Source organism: Haliotis rubra, unplaced genomic scaffold (assembly GCF_003918875.1).
Source record: "Haliotis rubra isolate DU_JTF1 unplaced genomic scaffold, ASM391887v1 Scf1631, whole genome shotgun sequence".
In the NCBI taxonomy this organism is placed as follows: Eukaryota; Metazoa; Mollusca; class Gastropoda; order Lepetellida; family Haliotidae; genus Haliotis; species Haliotis rubra.
In genome coordinates this window covers 3,126-23,759 of record NW_025765594.1, presented here as the reverse complement: position 1 = coordinate 23,759, position 20,634 = coordinate 3,126, and the positions used below count along the sequence as shown (strand labels likewise).

The 20,634-nt window shown below is 40.7% G+C and overlaps 1 long non-coding RNA gene across 1 annotated transcript; it reads left to right on the top strand.

Annotated features, from left to right (window-relative positions):
• Positions 1 to 877: 877 nt before the first annotated feature.
• Positions 878 to 6,358, top strand: LOC124271780. Its single transcript, XR_006897131.1, has 2 exons — positions 878 to 1,159; positions 4,861 to 6,358. It is a non-coding gene; the product is annotated as an uncharacterized LOC124271780 (long non-coding RNA).
• Positions 6,359 to 20,634: the final 14,276 nt, after the last annotated feature.

The window sequence follows — 20,634 nt, the reverse complement described above, 5'->3', positions numbered from 1 at the left end:
GTTTTAACAAGCCATTGTAAGTGAATGTAATTCACAGCTACGAGGAGTAATTCAAAAAGACATAAAGACAACAGACTGCGAGTTAAATTACATTTGTGACGTCATTCCATTGTCTGTTCGCTCCATTACTTTTCAGGAATGGAGCGATGTGTACCAGTTTCAAAATAAAACCTTCATTTTGTCATTTTGACATTTAATTTTGATAACAAAAATATACCCAATACTTCGAATGTAATTTAAGTAGGGTAATATCCTCGTAACTCTCCATTCCTTAAAAATAATGTGCCTCGGCCCCTCCGGGGCCTCGGCTCCATTATTTTTAAGGAATGGAGAGTTACTCAGACATTACCCTCTACATAATATACATGAATATATTCAAAATGGAGAGAAAACGAATTGGATTGTAATAGGCAGGTTCCTGTTTTGACAGGTGCCATTGTACGTGAATGTGAAGTCGCGACGACAAGACAAAAGGCATAGATATATTCGAGTGAGTGGGTATGGTTTTACGCCGCTTTAAGCAATATTCCAGTAATATCACGGCGGGGGACACCAGAAATGGGCTTCACACAATATACCCATGTGGGGTATCGAACCCGGGTTTTCAGCGTGACAAGCGAACGCTTTTAACCACTGGGCTACCCCATCTCCCGAAAATATATTCGAAACTGAGCAAAACAAATATCTGGAATAGTCCTGTTTATAAATAATAGTCCAATAAACATAAACACATGTACAAACAAATGTCAGCGAAAGAGACAAAAGTCTGGAATAAGGAGAGTCCTGTTTTAACGGGTTCCATTATACATGAATGTGAAGTCAAGACTACAAGGCAATAAACATAAATACATTCGAGGGTAAGCGAAACAGACAAAAGTCTGGAATAGGACGAGTACTGTTTTAGCAGGTTCCATTATACATTAATGTGAAACCACGTCAATGAGATTCGTCGAAACATTAATATCGACCTTTGAGCTGAACCTTCCCAGGAAACTGGCTATTCGCTTTACAAACCGACACACAATATGCAGCACTTTATCAGAACAAGCGTTAGAGATCCGGGACAGGAAGGTCATGGTGACCCATATGTAACGCCGTATTACGAGGCGAGAGCGTCCTACAAGGAAGCCAGGTGATCTCCACGGAGAGCGCTCAAGAGGTAACAGTTTGAAAACGATAATGTATTTCTGTAAATTATGCATGTAGCAACTTGAGAGGTTTTACACTATCAGCTAATCAATGCATAAATTTGCATTATAACCTTGATCTTATCGCTGCGTCGTTGGCTTCAGCTTGGAAACCGATCGTGTTGAAATGTGGCGGACATTGTATTAATTTATTCACGTTTAACAGTAATCAGACTGGTTTATTACACATCAATTTATTCTTGAGTAAATTGGTAACATTGTAATCTATAGATGTATTACCATTTACAGAACAAGTGTGTCTGTAGATGAAATATCGTGTTTTATACTTTAGGTCGTGAAGGTTTCATGTGTCATATTGCATACACCTTACAGTTAAGTTTAACAATGGCCTCAGAAATTTACACGAAGTATGAAACAGACCATGACATGTTTGTGGTACACACTCGTCGTCGCTAAGCGTTTAGAAAACAGGTCGATGCATAGCAGTTCGTCAGGGTACTCATATAGCTTGCGGTGGGTGAATTGACGCGTCGAGAGCGCTCCTGTCTGAGTGAGGTGAAACGATGTCTAAGCATGCATGTCAACGCCGAATTGTACTCGTGTACAGAACAGAATAAAAACGTTGACCAGGGACAATTGTTATGCATAGACAAGTTCTTTATTGCAATGGATGCTAAAGAAGAAGTCTATCTATAACAATGTTCCTGTCACCACATCAGCTGCCAAATGCCAATCAATAAAGAAAAGCACGTTGTTAATTTACCACGTTTATTTTGATCAGGGCGATAAGGATGGTCGGGTGGGGTCGTGTGTTGTAGAGTTTTGTGTGTTGAACTGTGTTGTTAAATGTCGCACTTAGCAATATTCCAGCTATATGACGGCGGTCTGTAAATAATCGAGTCTGGACCAGGTAATCCAGTGATCAACACCATGAGCATCGATCAACAAAATTGGGATATGATGACATGTGTCAACCAGGTCAGCATCCCTGACCACCCAATCCCTCTAGTCGCCTCGTTATAAGGACGACTGATCGAATAGACTCGTTGTAATACAGTTGAACGAAATGGTTTTGCGCCGCTTTATTCCAGTGACAAAATCACAGAGGTTTTTTTGTGCATGAGGAACAGGGCAGGGGGGCTGTAGGCAACTGGCTTGGGGAGTCGAACCCGTCTCATTCGGGAACCCTATAACCACCAGACTACTACCCAAACGGAAGAGCTTAACGCCGCTATCAGCAATATTCCCGCTATTTGTCGGCGGTCTGTAAAAATTCGACTCTGTATCACACAGTCCAGTGATCAACATCAAGAGTATCGATCACGGTAACAAGGATACTATGTGAATGAACCAAGTCAGCGAGCCTGACCACCCCATCCAGTTTGTCGTCTCTTAAGAGTAATATGGGTAGTGAAAGATCAGTTCTCACGCGGACCTTCATGGGTATGTTCACAGCGTAGTTATTATATTCATTTTGTTTAATGGATGTCAGCAAATTATTACGATGTATGCACGGCATGTGCATCTTTAGAAATGTAATTGCATCTGTCCTAACGCTGAAATATTTTCAAGCTTAAACGATCCTTTAGTGGGGTTCTTTAGTCAATGTACGCTTACTGGCTTAATTGTGTGAGAGCTTTTCAAGTTGCACCCACTCAGGGAAACGAAACTAGGAGACGTCGTCGAACAAAAGGCGAAACTGATCCTATTTTTATGTATACTATTTCAAAAGGATTCAGTATAGGTTTAAAGGTGCACTGATCAATGGCTTCAACCCGGCTGTCACGCGCTGCGAGCTGCGTCTCAACCTACTTTGTGACGATTCGCCGGCTGACGTAACTGAACATCACAATGGACTGGGCTACCGTCTGTAATAAAAGTGTGATATACCTTTAGACAAATTTTACATCATATGTGAGATGCATTTATGAACACTGAATACTCGGGATCTTTGAAGATGCAGATGTACCAAAGGACGCGTATTAATTAATTTCTCAACCAAAACAAGCAGACAAATATAACGGTGGAATCCAACTGAATGCTGTTATTTGGAAATAAACCCATGGTTCTAATCTATTTGTTTTACAAAAGTATTCCGATAGAATATGCATTTGGAGATTATGACAATATTTGTGTGATTGAACTGGATACATTATATATTTAATGATGTCATAGCAATTGACATACATACTACTCACTTGATATATTTGAGACTTTAAACTAATTCTCATTTTGACATAAGACTTCGTGGTTTGCCAATGTGCTTTAAAACCGTTTTTGAAATATCGACAGAAACGAGCAAGATAACATACAAAAGGACCAGTGTCCCTATATTCTTTTTACGGGTTTCGTCGAAGCCTTTGAATTACACTGTGGTGAAATCAGGAAAGAGATATACGAACACTTGTACTTTCATATGTTGCCTTATTCGTTTAAATACGTTTGGTTGGTTTCGTTGTTGTTCAACACCAACACTCAGCAATATACCGGTTGTATGTCGCCTCTTGCACAGGTTGCTGAAGACCAATTCTATCGCGGATATTCACGGTAATCGTTTAAATCTGTATATATTTGAAGTCATTAAACACGAGAGTGGGAGATGTCAATATACATGAGAGTGAGATTATGTTTACCATCCGATGTCATTCTTTAAGCATTTTCAGTTAGTAAAATGTTAGAATCAGTGACCTGTCTGGAGAGGGCAGTGTTGTGATCATGCTCGGTTGTCTCGTTATGGTATAATGCAGTTTCATTTTCAACGGAAGACCCCTTGATGTCGCCAAGAAATATCTTCAGTGGAAACCATTTTAGAACGATAAACCTATTTTCTCACATGACAGTTATTACCCACATTGTGTATATACACTATTGCCTAGCAACCATTTTTCTGTATTCCGTCCTCTGTGACGTTATTAAACACTGACTGAGTTTGGTTTTACGCCGCTTTTAGAAATATTCCAGCAACAGCACGGCGGGGACACCAGAAATGGGCTTCACACAGTGTGCCCATGTGGGGATTCGAACCCGGGTCTTCGGCGTGACGAGCCAACGCTTTAACCATTAGGCTACCCCACCGCCCCTGTTATTAAACAACTGAACGTACCGTCAATGAAGAGGGTCGCCATAGTTGCTTACCGAGTTTGCTGCACAAATGTACATGCATAAATGGATAATTAAAGAACCTTTTAGACTCGAGCTCGGACAATGCACAATTTCTCACTCGTTCTGTATAAGTCGAATGACACACTTGCTCGTGTAATAATCTCTAGATATTATTCGTGGGATAATCAACTTCGATATACGCGATCACGATCCGATGAATATGTAAATGACATGACTTAGCAGGAATTTCCTGTTGTAAGCTTTATTTATATATTTCAGACTTCCTTAATATATTGCATAAAACTCGCATAATACTGTTGTCACACCAAATCAAATCATCACATCACTTCAAGCGTTAAAGGAAACATATTGTAGCGTCATACTATGTTATAAGTATTGACTTAATTGTTTTTCTACAGAAAACTATCGTTTGAAAAACAAGTCTCAGAACTTTATAACATGTTGTCCTACTCGGAATGACGAATGATAGTTCTTAAACTGTTATATTAATGCACACTTTCCACAAAACATTAAAAAAGTAAGGAGGGAAATATTTAAGATATAAAAGAGTGTATCTGCGACATATTTTAAGAGATCTTTCTGTTTTCAGAAGTGATTACCATGGTCTGTGGTGGTGAATCGAAGGTAGAAGACGTCTCCCCAATTTTCGACGTACAAAAGAAGATACAGGACTGGGCATGGGATCAATTCGTCAACAAATCATCTTTCTTGAGAAAGGTCTTCCTCAGAAGGAAAGATTTCGATGTAGATGTCCCCATGAACTTTTACCAATTTGAAGACTTGCCTGCTAGGCTTATGGACAAGAAATCTGAGTCCGAATCAAAGACCCATTCTGAGTCCGATTCCAGGCCCAAACCGAAGCAGCTCAAGCATGGCGACCAGATTCCCAACACATCTCTCCTATCCACTGACTATCAAAACGACACCAATAGGGACCAGGTCTACAAGTTCAGGATGGAACGGGCGAGAACAGCTTCAGTAAACGTCACCTTCCAGACCGGATTTTCTATCGGGGGGGTCCGCAAACTTTTCCATTGGAGTTGCAGAAGCTGGTCTGGAAACACGGCTGGAGATCTCCAAAACTACCGGTCAAACGTTCGAAGAAACGTTGACGTTTGAAACGACAAGTGATATCAACGTTGAAGCCAACAGCTACTGCACTGCACAGGTCGTGTTCACGGAGAAGGAAATTTGTAAGAAGTTCAAGGTTGAGACGCTGATGAGGATGCCGTCGGGATCTGCCCCCGGTGTTCATCAGACGAAAGAAGGATCAGGGGTTGGTTTCGTCCTTTTCCATTGGTGACCTTCAGCCCATTTTTGACAAGCAAATAAGAAAGAAGCAAATAGACGTTGTGGACGAGACGGAGCCGGGGGGAGGAGTTCAAGAAATATGCATTGAAGATAACCACGACGGGAATCATCGAGGGCATGAGACTGTCAGGACAAACAGTCAAGCTGCATTCTGAAGCCATTGACAAACAAAACCGACCCAAGAAAGAAAGAGACAGTCATGTTTTAGAAGAGCACGTGTCGCGTCATGACGCTCTTGTTAAGCTTTAGGGTAAACATTTCTGATGCAATTTTCTAGATGCAATTCGCCCAAATATTCAATATTTACAATATTTGCCAAACATGATTTGTTTAACGTGAGTGCCTTGTTTTAACGCCGATTTGAACAGTAATACAGTTACGTCACGGCGTGTTAGCATGGTCTGGGAAGAAAGCCTGAAGTGATGACAGGAAATGCTGACGAACCTAGAACAAAGCAGGATTCGAACCCAGGATAATTGGCATCCAGAGTACACAAGGGACGCAACCCTGTAGAGCGAATTTGCGGTGTCTCCTCACTATGCACTAGACTGCCTTGTGCTTTTAACCTCAATTTATCTTGGATGAATTGCGTATTTCAATTCTTCCACAAACACTTGCGTCAGTCGGGCAAATGGTTTAGCTGACATGTTAGATGGGTCCAGGAACCAGTAAATGACCCCTAACTTCGTGAGAAGATTGTGATGCATTTATGTGTATTTCGGGTAACAGAGCCCATTCCTCTACTTACATCGTTTCACTCATTAAATTTTTTTTTAAAAATGAAACTTGGGTTTTTCCTTAAAAGGCACGACGAACCTGTCATTAACATTCAGTGATTCACTTTGATGTATTATTAGATTATTGTCACCTGTGCTATTAGAATGTTTGTCTCTGATTGATACGAAAGAGAATTTTTTCGGGCCATCCTCTACTGGTTTATGTTGGTAAATTGTTGAATTGCTCGTGAATGAGACGTGGTGGACAGTGACACAATAGGACATGTTGGTACAGAAATGATTTTGCTAATCGTTAGGTGCTGGCAGATGCTTTAACGAATGCGCACGTGAATTGATGTAAAATCAGACATTAGATAAAGAGACGTTTGTACCAGGGTGTGTAGATTAATTGTTACAGGCAATGTATGTGAATTACTACACAATGTTACATGCCTGCAATAAGAGGTGTGGGTGAATTATTACACAATGGGACACAAGTCTGTAACAAGACTGACTGACTGACTGAGTTTAGTTTTACGCCGCTTTTAGCAATATTCCAGCAATATCACGGCGGGGGACACCAGAAATGGGCTTAACACAATGTGCCCATGTGGGGAATCGAACCCGGGCCTTCGGCGTGACGAGCCAACGCTTTAACCACTAGGCTACCCCACCGCCCCTCTGTAACAAGAGGTATAGGTGAATTATTACACAATGGGACATGCCTTTAACAAAAGGTGTAGGTGAATTATTACACAATGGGACATGTCTGTAACAAATGTGTAAGTCAATTACTACACAATGGGACATGCAAACCTGTAACAAAGGTTTAGGTGAATCATTACATAATGGGACATGTGACTGTAACAAGAGGAATCGGTGAATAAACACACAATGGGACATGTCTGTAACAAGATGTATAGATTAATTATTATACTAAACAAAAGTGAAATTTCACAGGTGTTACTTTTTGACCGAGACAAACCGATATCCAACAAAGTTTGTTGCTAGTGGATAAATCTGGTCTTTGGACGTACACTAAAGACCGCCTCCGTGGTGTAGTGGTTTGAGTGTCCGCCCGGAGAGCAGAAGGTCGCAGGTTCGATCCCCGACCGCGTCATACCAAAAGACGTTAAAATATGGTACTTGTTGGTCCCTGCCTGGCGCTCGGCATTAATGGGTACAAGGACTGGTCGGCTCGGAGTCAGTATAATGTGTCTGAGGGTATTCATGCTTCACTGCGGCATGGTATCTCAGTGGGCTAGCACTATAAAACCAGCTTAAGTCGGGGATAGTACAAGCAGCCGCACATACACATACACGCATGCACGTCGTCATATGAGCGAAATATTCTCAAGCACGACGTTAAACACAATTTCACCTCACCTCACGTACACTAAAACAGGCCTAGGAAGAATCATAAGGCTGCGCTTAACAGACTCTCCACAGTCAATATATATTATATGTATGTCTTCTTCCAGCCAAAAGAATGTGGTCCAACAGTTTACAGTTGGCAGTCCCTTGTATACCAAACAGGATGGATTTAAGATGGATTTAAGATTTAGTTGATTTTCTTATTCCAAAGTTGCCAAATGTCCCAAGAGTGGCCTGCTTTTGTTTTGGCTGGTCATAATCAGTATTTGGATGTTTACATGACAAATGAGTTTATATTGTACTGGTTGTACTCCAGTGATTGCCTAACTCAGTGATACAGCACAGGCCCCATGCTTTTTCTTTTCATTATCTAGATCAAAATACACCCATACATTTGATTTTTAGCTTTCTCCATGTCTATCAATTATGAATATGATAGTTACCTTATCATTTTTGAGAACTGAAGTCTCAGTCATAATATCAGACCTTAACGGCCGCTCATGCACAGCACATGGCAGACAGACAGTCTGACAATATAGCCCAATTAGAGTTATCTCCCCACTAAACACTTTTGATTGAGGCGCTATGTTTGTGTGAATGGAGAGAGGAAAGGGTTCACTTTAACGAACCAGTTATCTTTACATGTGGCATTTTGTAACATCACACACATTGATATTTAGGTAGATATAATGCTAATCTGTGGATCTCAAACACAAACCAGAATATATGTGTGGGCTTTAAATTGTATTTGAGAGCTCGGGCCAAGGCGTACCGAACGCTTGTGATACTGTGTCTTGTTGAGAATATGTAGAAAGATATCTTCACTTTCAGCAACATTTTTGCTTCCAAATACTCACACTTTGAGACTCTGTGAAGTGACATGTAGGTAGATATAACACTAATCTATGGATTTAAACACATTTCAAGATACATGTGTAGGTTTAAGGTGTTTTTGACAGCACGGGCCAAGTCGGACTGAACAGAGACTAAACACTTTGATTGAGGCTATGTTGAGAATGGACCAGTTATCTTTACATGTATGCATTTGATAACATTACAAAGCGATATTTTTAGGTAGATATAACACTAATCTATTGATATAAACACATTTCCAAGATACATGTGTGGAGGTATAAGGTGTGTTTGAGCGCCCGGGCCAAAGCCGGACCGAAAGCTTAATAGATACTGTGTCCTTGTTGAGAATGTATAGAAAAATAGGGCTTCACTTTTGAGCAAGGTGTTTTGCTTCCAAATACTACGCTTTGAGACTCTGTGGAAGTGATATGGGCAGGTAGATATAACACTAATCTATGGATATAAACACACTTCAAGTTACATGTGAGGTTTAGGGTTAGCTTGGCAGCCCGGACGAAGTCGAGGCTGAACGGAGACTAAACTGACTTTTTGATTGAGGCTATGTTGAAAATGAGAGACAAGGGCTTCACTTTTAACAGAGGCAGTTTTCTTTACATGTTGCATTTTATAGCATTACAAAGCGATATTTAGGTAGATATATTACCAGTCTATGGAATTCAAACACAATTCAAACTTTTTTGACGGCTCGGTTTTCAAACCGGCGGAAAATTGTGGCCGAGATAATGTTGAGAGTGTAGTGGGAAGAGATCGTTTCATTTAAATGTGGGCATGCTTTAAATACGATGAATAGTGAATTTATGGGGTGGTATGTGATTGGATATAGATGTAAAAAACATTTTTCGGGCCAAGGGAAATGTGTATCGGAATTACTGAAGTATTTATAGGTTTTAAATCCGTTTCCGTTTAACGCCTTCCACTTTTAGACGTAACCTCGGTCAGCCAGTTCACAGGCGCTCTAGTCTTCCTTCTGGATTTTTTAGCCGATTTACTCGTAATAAAGTTATTATGGTACGCGTTTGTCTCTTCCGATTGATCATTATTATCATGAGTGTATGTTCCATTGATTAATTGTAGGCATGCCTTTCGTTAATGGGTTTTATTAGCCAATAATAGATTTGGTCTGCCTTGGCCCGGCCCAGCCCGACTTTTAGGCCATCCCCTTTTGGTGTCCCCGCCGTGGTATTGACAGAATATTGCTTAAAGCGGCATAAAACCAAAGTCACTCACTCACTCAAGATATCAAAATATTTTCTTATTTGGACCAGATAAAGAAAGTCCATACCACGACTAAAAGCATGAACATTCTATCAAAAAATTCTATCAAATGAATATTTATTAGCAATAATCAAATACAAGGTCATAAAATGCACTTAGGTTGAAATGCACCATGCAACATGGGGTAGTAATAAACACACATACAAATTGTTGCTAAAGAGAAACGAAACAGAATATCTTGATGTCTTCAGTGTGGTTCTCCACACATAAACTTCATTACCCATCCTCTTACACAAACGTGAAATTACAATGTTATTGGAGATGAGAATTTATTCATTTAAACGTCTTTGAGTTTCAGAATCCATGCTTACTGTTTCAATGGGTGAATGAATAGAAGTTATAAGAAATGAAGAAAGTTATAACTGACTTCACAAGGTAAAAAATAGAAACAAAGACGTATGCTAGGGTTTAAGTCAATTATTATTTTTGTATTTTTTAACGTTCATTCCAAAGAGCATAAAGAGTCACATACTGACCACAGGAGTCCTGGGACAAGTCATGAATAACAAGTGTGTGACCACCCTAGACATCCATCCATCCATCCCAACACACGTCTCATGATTGGCGTCGTTGGTCAGCCTGATGTTTTCTGTTCCATAAGTCCAAGAGAGTCTGTTGACAGTTCCTGTCGGTGCGTTGAACATGCTGTCTCAGCTGACGACTCCAGATGATCCCATGCCGAGAGAATCGAACCCGGGTCTTCAAAGTGATGAGCAGACGCATTAACCGTTAGACTGCCCAAACGCTCCCTACTATAACAAATGTGGAAACTATAACAGGGTAGCCAAGTCAGCTACTATAAATTAGTGATCTCGCAAATATGAAAGATGTCCTGGTGGTCAATGGCACTGACGGGAAGTGTGCAATGGGGAGGTGGAATACTAAGCACAGATCTGACATTTCCACCACTAATGACACAAATTTTAACATCAGGATCCAGGATTTAACCTTCTTTGTCAGTGTAACATATGTTATATTTGGGGTTAAACTTTCTTGGGGAAAGTACAGATTCTAGGACTTTGTTGAGTTGAGTCCTATCCGGGATTCGAACCCACACCCTCAGAGTCAGGCACCTAATCGCCAGCACAAACAGCCTTAGCTGTGTAACCTGCTGGACATCTTTTTGTATTTGCGAATCACTAAAGGAAGTCACTGGCTGAACGGGTTAGGTGTCTCAGTACTATCCATCACATTTCCATTCTGTCTCATTGTGTTTTGATTGGTGCAAGGGTAAATAACTGCTGGTTTACCTAGTTGTCTCATCACATTTTGTTAGGCCGCCGCGCCGCAAATTCCACTGGACTGACTGAGTTTGGTTTTACGTGCTGCTTTTAGCAATATTCCACCCAGCAACATCACGTCGGGGATACCCAGAAATGGGCTTCAGCTACCAATTTGCCCATGTGGGATTCAACCCGGTCTTCGGGCGTGAGAATAACGCGAATCCATTAGGCTACCCCAATCACTTCCCCCACATAACTGGAATAGTATGCTGAGTGTGGCATTTAACAATAAACAAATAAACAAGCAAAACATTTTGTTCTTACATATTTTATATCCTCTTTGAATCCTGGGTAATTCTATTCACCTGACAAAGCGAGTATCTAAAAACATGTTTCTCATAATAGAGATGCTTGATGGTCTCGCAAATTTTCAACAAGTATATGTATCACTCTCTAAATGCCATTCATTCATCAGAAAAAAGATAGAAAGTAGGTTAATACAAAACATTACTGAAACCAGTTCCAGATAACCCATGTACAATCAGGGCTGTGGAATAGCCTAGTGGTTGTTGCATTCGCCGTCATGCCCAAACTTGTCTTCAATTTCACATGGGTACACACCCATTTCCTGTATCCTGCCATGATATTGCTGGAATATTGCTAAAAGCAGTATAAAACTAAACTCACCCATTCATGCATAATCAGATTACATATGTGACACAGTTGATATTTCAATGGAAAGTTATACGCATGCTAAAGGTACTGTAACACTATATTGTTTGTGCACACTTGTCAAATATATGTCTGACACTTGTCAGCCATGTGTCATTTCATATACAAAGCAAAATATGGTCAGCCTACAGAGTAATGCCATGCAGAAATGCCGACGACCAAAACATGGCCACTCAGGGCAGATCATGCCAGTGGAACTGCTGACTAGTCAAAAATGTTACAGTGTTGCCAAATTATTTATCATTCATGTGCATATAAAAGTAGGAGGATAGGCAAGAAAGGAACCGCAGACAAAGGAAAGGCGTGGACAGACCAGCAGAAGAGGCAACCAGGACTTGAAGGGACGAAACTGACAGCCAATCCAGAACCAAGTCGCCTGCGCACCTCACCCTGCCCGCCTTCCCTGGTAGCGCCTCACGTGGATCTCCTGCAACTTCAGGGCAAGCGTTCCGGTCTCACAAATATACTCAAGAAATAAAGCTTAACATCCTGACGCTATACTTAGGCGTTGTCTCAAGTCCATCCCCTGGAGGTGCTTACAGTACCTCAATATGACATTGATATTACATCACCCAAGCTGAGATATGTGATTAGTTGAAGATGAAGGTGCTATGTGTAACATCAAACCTAGAGCATTGACTGAGGAGGATAACAATGGTAACTGTTGACTTGGGAACCTTGGAAATACTTTGTATTAAGGTGACAATTAAACATGAAAGCTAAGAGCAGATAAATGCAAGCTTGTGCTTTTACTGGTCAATAAACTGGTCTTGGATTAAGGTTCATCATAGAACAGTGATACATTTACTTTTAATGCCTACTTAAATGATGAACACATGAGAGTTCATGAACATTATCTCAACTGTTACAGATCCTGGAACCACAAAAGGAAGCAAAACCAAACTCACAACATTTATCATCTACAAACTCCAACCTGCCCTCACAAAGCGACCATAGCCAACGCACTATTCAATGCCAAGCACCAGGAGGGAGGCCGTACAAATGCTATGAAAAGCACATGAGATCTTAGGCTTACTACTGAGCTTTGTGAAACAGTCCCGGGCCCCATTCCACAAAGGGATTCCATAGCTACCACTCGTCGCAAGTCTACGTTGAAGTATCGCTACGCTCACCTTAGCACCACGCGATGGCCTTGTGAAAGGCGGGTCCCGGCTCTGGTGATACAAATAATGCACTGACAACTTCTGCAACACCGAAGTTAATCCATGAATATACGCGTATTTCCTCATCTGACAACAAAAAGTTCAAAAGATGGCTTTCTGTGAAAGAGGCAAGCCCAAAACCGCAAAGCAGAGTTCATAATATAAATCCGCCAATACAAAAAGTATATGTTCGTGGAATAAGTGCCAAATAGTAATGATATCAAATATGGGTTAGCGATCCTGCCACATTGATTTCCGGTAATAAACACATGCAAAGAGTGGTTGTTCTGCACAAACATGACCAAACAGTCACCATAATCACAGCTGGACTACATGTCAACTATACAACTGCTCAAAGGTTTAATAAACTCTTGGTTGCCTTTTTTGGATAAGCATGGCTGCTGAACAGTGAGTGACTCCAGCAGCCATCACAGCTATATGGCGTCTCTGAATAATCATTGAGTGTAATTCAGACAATCCAGTGATTAACAGCATGAGCATCGATTTTACAAAGTTGCATTATAATGACATGTGTCAATAAATTCAGTGAGTATTGACCACCGAATCGTAAGATTTCTTCACAGGCATGAGTTATTAAGGCCAATTCTAACCCGAATTTTCAAGGATCTTTGAATGCTGGAATATAAATCCATTGGACACAGTTTTCCTGTGGCTATTGATGGATGCTTACTGTCCACATGTAATGAGCTCCACTAAAAAAGCCCTCATTGATATGCATTACTTAATACTTTATAAAATAACATAAATGTAAAATATAAGTTTGCAGATTACCGCATAATTCAGGCTGCGAGACATAAAAGGATAAGTGACATGAAAAGTATAAAGAGGTAAAAATCACCCATGCTGGAGGACACAATTCCTTTGAACACATTCGCTCGGTGACTTTAATTGTCATGAATGACAAACTGTGAGACAGCTGCAGAAAAAGCCATATTCAGTCCAACTTTCTAAAGGGAGCCAGTTACTGCCGAAGCTACAAAAATCTCATCTAATGGATAAATGTCATATTACTTGTAAACCAAGCAAAAGAACTTCTTTCAAGGAAATGAGGACTAGGTGGTATAATCTTGACTAGATATTGTGCCATTCCCTGTTCTACAGCACGCCATTGACTGAGCTCATCCAAAAACACAATGATATCAATATACATCTAAGTGGCTCAAAGAAGGCACATAATATCCCTCTGTTTGACTTGTGTACTGTCAATCAATTTTCCTTCAATTCATCAACGATTAATCAATCATCCATCTTTAAAGAACAGCATGTATTCAACCATTTTGTATAGAAAAATATTTGAACCAAACCACTAAAAAAACCAGAGGTCAAAACAACCACTCCTTCTGAAATACTTCTCACCACTGTCCATTCCGCTCCACTGGCAGTGCAGACTCATGTATTAAAGATGATTTAAAAACTTCCAGTGAAAACGCAGTCTGTTTTTTCTTCAGATTTTGTTTGAAAAGTAATTAGCAATCTTAAAATTGCCTGTTTTGTTGATCTTCACCTTGTAGAAATCTTTCTTGGGCCCCTTGGACGCGACATCAATTTTGGACTTAACGTCTGCTGGTATTGCGTGGGACTCGTGGTAGTAACCTTGTCCACTGACCGTGGCCTGGAATACTGCATAGAAGTTCCTGAAACGAAAGACAGAAGATTCAAGGAATGTCAATGGTTAAAAAAAGAAGGAGCAGGACAAATGCCAACCCGGACAGTTGCTACACCGGACAATCGCCACTCAGATGATGTTATTGATGTACAAGACTGTCTTACTAAGCTTAAAAGTTGGTTATTTGGAAGAAAGTTGGAAAACCTGAGTTATATTTTTATGTTTTGGGTGGCAATTGTCCTAGGTGGCAATTATCCAGTGGCAACTGCCTGCGTGGCAATTGTCCTATACCCATTAAAGAAGCTACAAAAGGGTAATTGAGTATTGTCACAACTGAATTGTTTAATAATATCACAGTCTTGGCTTTCAGTATAATTTTACTACCCATGAAGACCTGGTTTTGAATTGGATTTCAGCAACCCATGATTGTCTCAAGAAAGTGAAGATCCGGATTAGAACTGGTCTTCAGCAACCCATGCTTGTTGTGAGAGGCAGCTAACGGAATGAGGTGGTCGGGCGAATTGACTTGGTTGACACATGTCATCGTGATCCCAATTATATTGATAAATGCTATGCTGTTGATCACTTTAGTGTTTGGTCCAGACTTGATTTTTACAGACCGCTGCCGATACCTTCCAGGATATTGCTGAATGCGCATTAAAACAACAACAAACCAACCAACAACCGTGTAAGAACTGGTCTTCAGTGACTGAAACAGCAACAATCCGGCTGTGGGAACAAAAATTGCCATGTGACAAAATCAGGATGTTCACCAGTTTTGTCTGCAATCAAGGCAAATATAGGTACCAGTAACGCGGTAACGCAGTCACACCAGAGATGAGAGAACTCCAAGATCGCCTGGAACTCAGGGTATCATGGTTTCTGGTTTGCCCAAGGGACACAACTCCACCCAGCACCTAAGATAAAGGGCCACCGGGGAACACCAGGATGTCTAGAATTTCCACAACAAGCAGGTGAGGTGAGGTGAAATGGGGTTTAACGTCATACATGAGAATATTTCACCCTATGATGATGCATGCATGTGTATGTATGGCTGCTTGTACTAGCCCAGACTTGAGCTTGTGTTATAGTGCTAGCTCACTGAGATACCACATGCCACAGTGAAGCATGAATACCCCACTCAGACACATTATACTGACTCCGAGCTTAACCAGTCCTTGTTGTACCCTTTCATGCTGAGCGCCAGACAAGTACCAACAAGTATGATATTGTGATGTCTTTTGCATAACGCTGCCAGGTATCGACTGTGAGCTTCCACTCGCTCTAAACCACTACACCACGGAGCACATTAAGCAGAATAGCTTTACTGAGATATATCTTTCAAAACTGGAATTTGTTTAAGAGGTATTCCTAAACAAAACATTAAAAAGCATTAAATTGTAACTCACTACAGTTTCTGTATTGGTCCTAGTACAAGTGAAATACAAAACAACTTTGCTATTAAATCCACAACATTTTAGCTTTAACTGTACTACTCAAAAGTTTGCAAAAGATCACCATCTTTGGAAATCGCCAGACGATAGCTTTTTTTAACCAAGCCAGCTGCCAAGCTGTCATGTGTCATGGGTTGTCGTGTGTCACACAAGGAGAATAAACAGTGGCGAGTGGTTAGCATGCTGGAATATCACGCCTAAAGGCCCAGGTGTGGAATCCCCGTGGAGACACCAAAATTTGTGTTGTCCCTGGGCAAGGCACTTCATCCACATTGCACAACAATCCACCCAGCTGTTTAAAATTGGTACCTGAGAAGCAGATGTACGTGACCTAGAAGGTCATGCGGCTTAGTAGCAGCTTTGAAAGTACAATTCTGTTAGGGTAATAATGCAACGCCAGAGAACAGAAAAATGCTGGATCCTAGGGCAAAATTTAGCATTATCACTATTTTAAACAACTCAGACTAAGAATAATGAAAATTGTTATGGAATATACGACTTTTTATTCTGTGGTGATGTTGACATAGATTCTAATGTCGCTGTCAAGCAAGACAAAGACATGAGAATCTATGTCTAAATGTTGTCCCTACAGAATAGAAGAAGTTGTATATCCATAATAATTGTCATTATTCTTCATCAACTCAAATCTAATATGCCTATCAAAGAAACCTGTGACTAATACCAATATCCTGTCAAAATTAGGAGCATCTTACTGTAAGTGAAATGTAAAGAAAACAGGAAATCAAAATATTTTTCCAAAGGTAAAGTGTGCTCCAAATGATATGATCAGAGCCTGGCACCTAATGCTCATAACAACAGTCTGGAGAGCTGCCAAGTGACTGCCAGTAAGATGTACCAGTATTTCCTTTAGAGTGTAGGAAGTCATCTTCAGGTTGTTGCTCATATACTGAGGGAAACAAATCAGTCTTAGTAAACTTAGTCTCAGTACTATTCGCGACACTCCTCTACTGAGTCTAACAAACCCTGATTGACCAATCAGAACACAGCTTACCAAATCGCGAAAGTGGACATTCGCGACATACCTTTTGAACTTTTACCTCGTAAAAGGTTTGTACCGAACGATTCAATGCTATTTTCCCGTGACGACCGCCTCGGTGATGCACATGGAGCACGCCACAACACTGTCAATAGTGAGTAAACAGTCGCTGAAAATATCCTTTTGTCAATAATCAAGGATGTCAGCTTATGGAAATATTAGTTAATGGTAACCATGTCATCAGGAAGCCCAAAGCCGCATATACCTGCAGGGTCAAATATCTGTGTTTTATGCGGATTATCGTTTGTTGAGGGATCAGTGTCAGTGACTGGGGAATTTTGTAAGTCCCGTCGAACCTGTAGCCATTGTCTGATTGGTTAAATCAATTCGTCCGTCTTGCGTTTGATTGGACGGTCATAGGTCGCTTCAAAGGTTACCTGACGCGACTTTCCACTTTGTGGTTTTGTTAGACTCAGTATAGTAGTGTAACGAATAATACTGAGACTAAGTTTACTTAGACTGGGAAACAAATTAGGGACATTTCTTCATCCCAATGTTCATTACAGTGTTCCTTTTTTTATTCCCCGAGTTCCACCCACAGTGCAATACACAGCTTGCAAAGAAACCTGGTAAAGAATAAAGGCAAATTTGTACATTCATGTGTTTCATTCCTTATTTGTTTCGACCGCCTCTGTGGTGTAGTGGCTAGAGCGTCTGCCCGAGAGAGCGGAAGGTCATGTGGGTTCGATCCCCAACCGCCATACCAAAAAGACTTTAAAATATGGTACTTGTTGGTCCCTGCCTGGCGCTCGGCATTAACGGGTACAACAAGGACTGGTCGGCTCAGAGTCAGTATAATGTGTTTGAGTGGGGTATTCATGCTTCACTGCGGCATGGTATCTCAGCTTTAGCCTGGGCTAGTACAAGCAGCCGCTTGTACACATTCATACACATTCAGTCTACGCCATCACGGCCATGAGCCTAAATATTCTCAAGCACGACAACGAAAAACCCAATTTCACCTCACCTCACCTTATTTGTTTCAGTATATGTTTGATATGGCTGAGCTCTGGTGACTGGGTCGGCCACTCCAACTAGTCATTGGTCTCCCCTGTACTATGTATGTAGCCTTCGGCAACACATGTATGATGATGATGATGATGATGATGATGATGACGGACACCTGTTATTTCCCACAGGACATGGAGATTGGTTCTTCCAACTGAACTGATCCAACCCCTTCCATCTGTGCATCGATTACAGAGACTATGAAAGGATGAAAGTAAAATATTACACACACCTCTTCTCTCCCTCGATCTCCCATGATGCACCTTTGCACACCCTTCACCTTTGTAGTACAGCTTATTATAATCCATCCTCCTTCACCTGCACTGTAACACCAAGAAAAAGGTCATGGCCATACTTCAGGTCAAGGTCGGAATTCATGAAAAGGAGTGAAAGGCAGTTGGCGAAGGTTATTGAATGAACATCTCTTCCTCCCCTGTAACTGGCAATAAAGGTGATGAAGAAGAAGAAACAACCACATTGTGTGCATTTGGGAATGGCATTATTTAAGATGGACAAAGCACAAAATTAAGAATAAAAATGACAAAAGTATCGAGTGAGAGGTGAGTTTCTAGTTTTACACTGGTTTAGCAATATTTCAGGAATATCAATGGGTAACACTAGAAATGCCGCCTCACATTATACAGGACTCCAAGGAATCGAACCTGGGTCTTTTGGTGTGATAAAGGTAAACGCTTTAACCACTAGGCTACCCCACCTACTTCAAGGACAAAAATAATAAATTAGGCAACTGTCCTTGACATTATGTGACATTAAAACTGAACACTGAACCAAATCTGTATACTCCAGCAAATAACAGAATCAAGATCAAGTGTTGGTGAGTGAGAGAGTGAGCTAAAAAGATGAGTGAATGAGGGAGTGAGTGTGCTAGTAATGAAAGTGTGTGGTGCTTTTAGTGCTATTCCAGCAATTTCAGTTGGGAACACTAGACATGGTCCTGTCTCATGGCGGGGAACAAAACATGGGCCCATGGTGTGAAATTGTGATGGCTACTCCACTGCACAGATCCTTAAGGAAGGTTAAGACAAACCAAGATTCCAGGGTCCAAATTCAGAATTTAAGGAATTATGAAGGTGTCCCAACTGGGTTTTCAGTTCTTATCGAATAACGCCGGTCATGGACAATAATACGAAAATCAATGAAAAATTAAACCAGGATAAAAAAACTGGAGCGTCACTGAGGAAATTCCTCAGGCTGACAATTCATTGCTATTTCTTTATTATCATATATATAAAGATATACAATAAAAGCATCTTCAAGAAAGGGGCCACTGACTGACTGAGTCTGGTTTTACGCTGCTTTTAGCAATATTCCAGCAACATCACGGCGGGGCACACCAGAAATGGGCTTCACACATTGTGCCCATGTGGGGATTCGAACCCGGGTCTTTGGCATGATGAGCCAACGCTTTAACCATTAGGCTACCCAACCGCCCCGGCACAAGTTGAAAGTAAGTGATATTTTTCCCATCCTTGAAACTATAACAAAGGAAGAGATACATTCTGTTAGAGACTATTCACAAGTTATGGCAAGAAGGGGAGATGATGATTTTAATGATGCAGCATGTACAATGGGAATGCCCCAACCCTAACATATGATGCATGTATGTTTCATTCTAATGCATTTCATCGCTACAAAGCCTCCGCTTTAATTTATCTTCTAGCACACTTTCCCTACACCAAGCAACAAAGGAAATATTTCTACCAGGATGTGCACATGTGTCTATATTGGGAACGAAACCTGAAATTAAAGTGGACTAATTTCAGTGCAAGTTTTGAGACATTCTCCAAAAAAATATTCTGAAAAACCTGAACCTCTGCAATACTCAAAAACATTCTGTATTAAAAAATGACAAAATTATACACTATTCCATATGTTTCAGTATAACATCAAACAATATTCTGGGATGTGGGTTGAAAAAGATGACTGGTGAAATCGGATGGAAGTTCTGTTGTTTTAAGAAGATAAAACATTGAGAAATAGATAAAATTGATGTTGTTTGATGCAACCAATCCTTAACTGGGTCCCAACGCATTACATGACTTTTATCTGACAGCAAACATTTCAGTGGTCCCAGTTCTGATAGTAACAAAAAGACGCACACCAACCTTTTAGCATAGTGTCACTTTACTGCAGGGCTACGCTAGTAGCCCAGTGGTTACTTAAGCGCTGCAAGCTACAACCAAGACCCGGTCTGGTTCCCCATATATGGTTAAGCAATGTGTGAGCCTACTTCTGGCGTGTCTATTGCTAAAGGTGAAACTAAAGTCACTCACTCACCACTCAATGTGTTTCAAAAACAGGGCTTGTTCCTTAAGTACTTGTAACCAAGGGACCGGTATTAACTCCAATTCTCAACATGAGATTGTAATGAGCATAGACACAAAAATGTCCTACTTCCTTGGACTGAATAAATTCAAGGATCAAGTACATGGCACGGTACTTTCTATTGTATGTACAAGACCTTTGCTTTGGTCTGTTTGTATATGGAGACGTATATGTTAATAATGCAAAACTGGACAAGAGTAA